The sequence below is a fragment of the Belonocnema kinseyi genome, chromosome 6, assembly GCF_010883055.1.
Source record: "Belonocnema kinseyi isolate 2016_QV_RU_SX_M_011 chromosome 6, B_treatae_v1, whole genome shotgun sequence".
NCBI lineage: Eukaryota > Metazoa > Arthropoda > Insecta > Hymenoptera > Cynipidae > Belonocnema > Belonocnema kinseyi.
The window spans coordinates 57,017,970-57,023,814 of record NC_046662.1 but is presented as its reverse complement, the minus strand read 5'-3'; the positions used below and the strand labels follow the sequence as shown (position 1 = coordinate 57,023,814).

Sequence of the window (5,845 nt, the reverse complement as noted above, 5' to 3'; positions counted from 1 at the left end):
CCCCCCCCCCGCCCGAAAAAATTTGTCTGCCTACTGTCTTATGTGGCAGCTTTGTCTCTACGAATTATTTCCGGATTTGCGGTGCATATAAAAAGGATAAAAAAATTTAAGCAGCCAGTACATTTCCATCAGAGTTAGGCTGAACAGTGTTCAAAAGTTAAAAAGAGCCCCAAAGTTAAAGTCGTCGAATCCGGTCGTATATTTTATTTATTTTTCAATCAATTTTTAAAAAATGGCAAGGCGAAACGGAAGATTACTTTTTTTAATTTTTAATTTTGTTTCCCATTTTTGTTATGATTCGGCGCTCACTGCACCAGATAAAGTAGATGCGAATGGTAATGTAAATTGCCTTAACTGCACAAACTGTACCAATTGTAGAAACTGTACTGGTTGCACTGGCTGTAGCAATTGTTCGGATTGCACCAATTGTTCAAATTGTTCTGATTGTTCAGGTTGCAACAAATGTAAAAGTTGTAGTGATAATTGTTCGAAATGCTCAGATTCTACAGGATGTAAAAGAAGTAAATCTTGTAAAAACTGCACAGATTGTTCAGACTGCGATACTTGTACCAAATGTACCAATTGTAACTCTTGTAAAAATACTACGAATTGTACTGGTAAAACAAATGCCACTAATCAGACTTGCTAGTTATACAGACCTCCCGGCACGTTAAAAAAATTGTAGAAATTGTAGACATTTTATAAATTGTTTATACAACACTGAAAAATATGGTTTTTTGGACCAAATATTCAATTTGTAAGTTATGGTACTGTTTTTTTATTGTTTGGAAAAATAATTTTATTAGTTTTAGTTTCTAATCCAATAGTCACTGTAACTAATTAAACTTTTTTTAACAACTAATGAAATGGTTGTGGCAACTAATTAAATAGCAGCACCATATCTTACAAACTGAATAGTTTGCTCAACTAACCACTTTCATTAAATGGATTTTACAAATTTTATGGAATCTACAATTACTATAATGTTCTACAACAAATTATACAATTGTACATTTGACTGTGAAATTGAACAATTTAAAATGCAAAACTTCACCGTACAATTAAATTAAATTGTAAGGTTAATCTTTAAGCATTGAGTGAAATAATGGTATCCTTGCATTTCAGAAGTCACTTATTTTTTAATTGTTTTTTACGTAATAACAATAACACCATTATTGTGCTAAATCTTTCAATTTCATATTTTAAAAGCTTTATTTTTTCTATAAATTTGTACAATTTTATAATATGTGATACAGTTTTATAGTTTCAAATGTACCACCGCACAACTTCTTATGGACTACAATGAGATTGATTACAATGGCATATTTACAATTTTGAAATTGAACAAATAGAACAATTTCAAGAAATTGTACGCAAATTTAAATTCCTATAATTATTAGATACAATTTTTTTAGAAATCATGCGTTTAGGTTAATTAAAATTATTACTGCAGCTTATATAGCGACGAAAATTGCTATCTGATATATTTTTTATGGGGCTCTTAAATGGAAATGTACTCTATCTACGACTTTTAATAACGAGTTTGGAGCTGGTAAAATATCTGGTATGTATAGTCCTTCTATTATTCTAATAATTTAGAATTTTCGCTGAGGAACAAATTTCTGAACATTCTTACATTTTTTGAATTTGTGCAACATTTCTATTGTGTAAACTTTATTTATTTAAGCCGTTTTTTTATCAACAGAACTTCTTGGAAATCTACTGAAAATGCACTGGAATGTAAACACGCAAGGCCACATGAGTAATTTCTGTTGGGTTTGGACGTATGACGCAACCTAATGCAACTAAAGCGCTAAGAGTGCTGTCCTTGCGCTGTCTGTCACGCTTGACTGAGCACAGCTTCTCTGGGCCCCGCTGCTTCCCTGATCAAGAAAATGTGGAGGAAAACAATTTTAGGAATTCACAAACCCAGTTTACGGAAATGCAGGTCTCAGTGTATTGATAGATAAACTCTTTGGACCCATCAACTTTGGTAAAGTGAATTTACAATAATTTTTCCTAGCTAAATCTGAGGATATTAACAATGTTTCATTTACTTTGGGTTTAAATAACAATTTTTTCCTATCCATGTAGATTCTTTCTAACTTCAAAACCGTGATTTAATCGCATTTGAATTTTTATTTAGTACAAATTGTAAACTATAGCGTCACGAAAAAACCTTTTTTTGTATATGTATTCTTTCCTTACATTGAATTTACATCTACTGAAAAATTTTAATTAATTTTCGGATTTCAATAAAAGTTTTTTTATTTAAGCCTGGAATGAAAAAAAAATCAAATCCAAGATTTTCAAGGTCGCTAGACTCCTTGAATAAATTAACTTATTATTAACTTTTAAAATATGGTTCAGTTACAGGCTCGGTTAAACCGCAACTACAATCAGAACAAACAAACTCCTGAGTTTCTTGACTTCCGACTTAATTCTCTGGAATGGGGAGTGCCTCAGCTAAAAAAAAATGAGAATTTTTACCATCTGTTTGTCATCCCATCTTTCTCATAATTTTTCAGTTGTTATTATGTTATCCTACTTATTATACAGCGCATGTATTTCTTTTCTTTATTATCTTTAGCTGTTTTGCTTATTTAAACAATAACTAATTTTATTGGTTTATGAAATAAATATAAATGTGTGTTGCATATGATTTTTAAAATTATTTACATACTGTCAACCGAGGTAATTATAGATCGAGCCAGGTAATAATTACTCTGATGTAATAAGATCACACACAATTTTTTCTGGCGAAAATAAGTTCACTGGAGGCTTTATAAAAATATGTCACAATTTAATTTTTAAAGGATGCTTCTAAATATTAAATTTCCCCGCGCCATTCTTGTTCCTTTTCAACTCCTGCTCAGTTCGTCAGTTTTAAAACTCTGTAACCAAATTTTCAGGTATTGCATTGTAGGATGTGCTCCGACTGTAAAAGTAATAAGAATTTAAAAATGTTCGCTTAGAAAAATGTACTTTTCATTTTTATCGGACAGCGGGTACGCAAAAATTTCCCTCGATAAAAATTTAGTCAAATTATTTCTATTATTATACTCTCAAATGAGCAAACGAAGATTTCCATTTGATCTGGACCTACGAAATTTTTTTGTACCTGATCTCATAAAGAAACAAAAATTTGGATCCCTATTTTAAGGGTATCTTTATTTATACATAATACCAGGAAAAGCTTATTAATGGCAAGAATATCGCTATTACAAAAATTATGGAAATGCTTACCAAGTAAGCAAAGAGGGATCAGGATTCCGAGGGAAAAAGGATAAAGACAACGAAAAGTCGTTATTTAACAAACATAACATTTATTGACACTTGCATGAACGAAGAAATTTGTCGGTACAAAGCGATTAACCGGCGATTCTATGGTAATAAATAAATAACCCAGTTGTCTTGATCAGGACCATTTTCAAGCTGCTGAAGGTCTTCCTGAAGGATGCGATTATACAGCGGCGTCGCAGAGATGAAGGGTCATCCGCGACGCGTGAAATAGCACACACATGGTGAGATTAAAACCAGAGATCAGTCGAGAACAAGAACAGAGACTGGCCGAGACCTTTTCTTTCTCTTCTTCTTATTCTAATTCTTCTTCTGGAGGCCACGAGTGTTAGTCACTTAGCACCGTGGCGCTAGCTATTTGTAAAACATTAAGCCATGTCATTAAAAGTCTTCCAGTACTAAAAAGGTCGTTTGGGTATAGTAGAGATCTACTCTAACAGCAACCATATCAACGGTCGCTAGTTTATTAGCCGTGATTAGTTTGGAGTGAGGTATCAGCACGCAGGGATCACAGACTGGTTTATAGGTGGCCATCAGCCTCTTTGGTTCTCTGGGTTTCGTTTAAAAATAAAGCTCGACAAGGCAGGTCTAGAATCACAAAGTTTAGGGTCAGGACATTCCCATATAAGATGGTTATTGTTCGGAACCGCATGACCGCACACGCAGGATGAATCATCCACGTAATAAACCGCGTTAAGGTGATCGTAGGTACATATAGATTCCGCACTTAGCCTTGTGACCAGTTTAATAAAGCGCTTCGAAAGGAATACACCCGCAAACCATAGTCGACGTGAGTCTTGTTTAATATAGTTAAACTACTTTCGACTTTAGTTGGCAGTTTTAGGTTTCTATGTGGATTCGCACCTCGCCTTGAATTTAATTTTATATTCTCTCACTACACCCTGCCAAGATGTTGCGACTTGGATATGAACCTCTTATTGATTAGCAACCCAGATTGTTGTCGAGTTGGCGATCTTGTTACTTTGAATCCCCTGTGTGAGGGAATCCATTTGAGGCTCTTCTGGGTTGCGCGCTAGCAGAGAGCGCCTATTTTGTGAATAAGATATGAGAGTCTAATATTACCCAGCCTACCCCTGAGGTTGGACACAGCGGCTGAAACATCTGCGAAGATGGCAACTTTCTTCAGGTTCTGGTAAAGGCTGAACTTGATAGCTTCAACAATAGCTAGCAATTCGGCTGTCTAGCTCGAGGTACCTGGGAATAGGGAAATTCTACAGTTATTCAAAATTGAGGAGAGAAAAGGGAGCAGCCAGACCTAGGTGTGTATCCTGATACCGATCTGACAGTGAAGATAAGGATCCAGTCGTGAAATGTCTCCAACGGTTTCCATGTAAATTCCATGCCCTGAGCAGGGATCTACTAACCTGGGTAAAATGGGAGGCACCCCAATCGAGGTGGGCCCTAAACAGGTTGCGAAGAATCATCGTCAGTAGCATTGAGTTCGCGTCCTAGCGAACTCTAACCAATCCTCTGAGAAGACTCGATACCCTAGATACCCTAATCGAGATCGCGCCAATATGAACCCTCCAAGTGAGTCTCCGATCTAGGACAACGCCCAGATATCTGAAGACCGATTAGCACTCGAATTTCCTGTCGCCAAACTACATGGATATCTCTTCTATCTTGATTCTTTTTCTAGAGAATAGCGTGAGACAAGACTTATCCAAAGCAATCCGCTATCCGCTCTCAAGTAGCTATGGGCTCAGAGTGTTTATAGTCTCTTTAATCGTTCTTAGTGCCTCATCGATGAAATCGTACTTGTAGTATGCTAAGAGGTCGTCAGTGTACACCATGAGTATTACAAATAAAAGCAGTAAGCTGATAATATTGTACATGTAAATGTTATAGGGGATGTGCGACAGTATCTATTCCTGCGGGACACGATTCGACAAAAAATTGAGACAGATTTGGAGACTTCGGGAGGGAAGCGTACTGTTCTAATCAAGGTCACGTGGGCCGCAAGGTTGGGCAGACCCAACTCTCTCGTGTTTTTTAAAATTATTTCTGGACTAACAGAGTCAACGGCCTTTTTGTTGTCCAGTGAGAAAGCAAGCAGGGACTCACGCCTGCCAAAAGCATCCGGAATATCGGTATTTGAGGGTTAGTAGGGTTAATATTAAGATTGTTATTTATCTCTTCGTTTTTGCTCCTCTAGAGGCACCGTTGTCCTCCAGGCAATGTAAAATTGTTAGTTAGACGGATAGGTTCAAGAATTCATCATACAGTTCAGCAACCATGGAGACTGGAGAGGTGAGCCAGGGTAGAGATGACTTCGTCTAGATCCCAGCTAAAGGCCACCTAATGTAGCTCCGAAATTTTGAATCAGGTTTCTGACTATTTTTTATTCTGACTTCAATGTTCAAGAGAACAGGAAAGTGGTCAAAGCCATAGGCATCCTCCAGGACTACCGTTTAACTTCTGAAGAGAATTTCTCCAGGCGTGATGATGAGATCTAAATTTTTGGCTGACTAGCCTGGTCTGGGTTAATGTTGGGGATAGAGTCGCTGGAGGGGACGAAGTCTTT

General features: G+C 36.5%; 1 long non-coding RNA gene across 1 annotated transcript in view; it reads left to right on the top strand.

The window, feature by feature from the left end:
* The window catches only part of LOC117175010, a 28,778-nt gene extending 26,240 nt beyond the window's left edge, over positions 1 to 2,538 (top strand). Inside the window, exons 3-5 of the long non-coding RNA XR_004467416.1 lie at positions 1,454 to 1,564; positions 1,706 to 1,993; positions 2,371 to 2,538. This is a non-coding gene — a long non-coding RNA (uncharacterized LOC117175010). The remainder of the gene's footprint in view (positions 1 to 1,453; positions 1,565 to 1,705; positions 1,994 to 2,370) is intronic.
* The last annotated feature ends 3,307 nt before the right edge of the window (positions 2,539 to 5,845 follow it).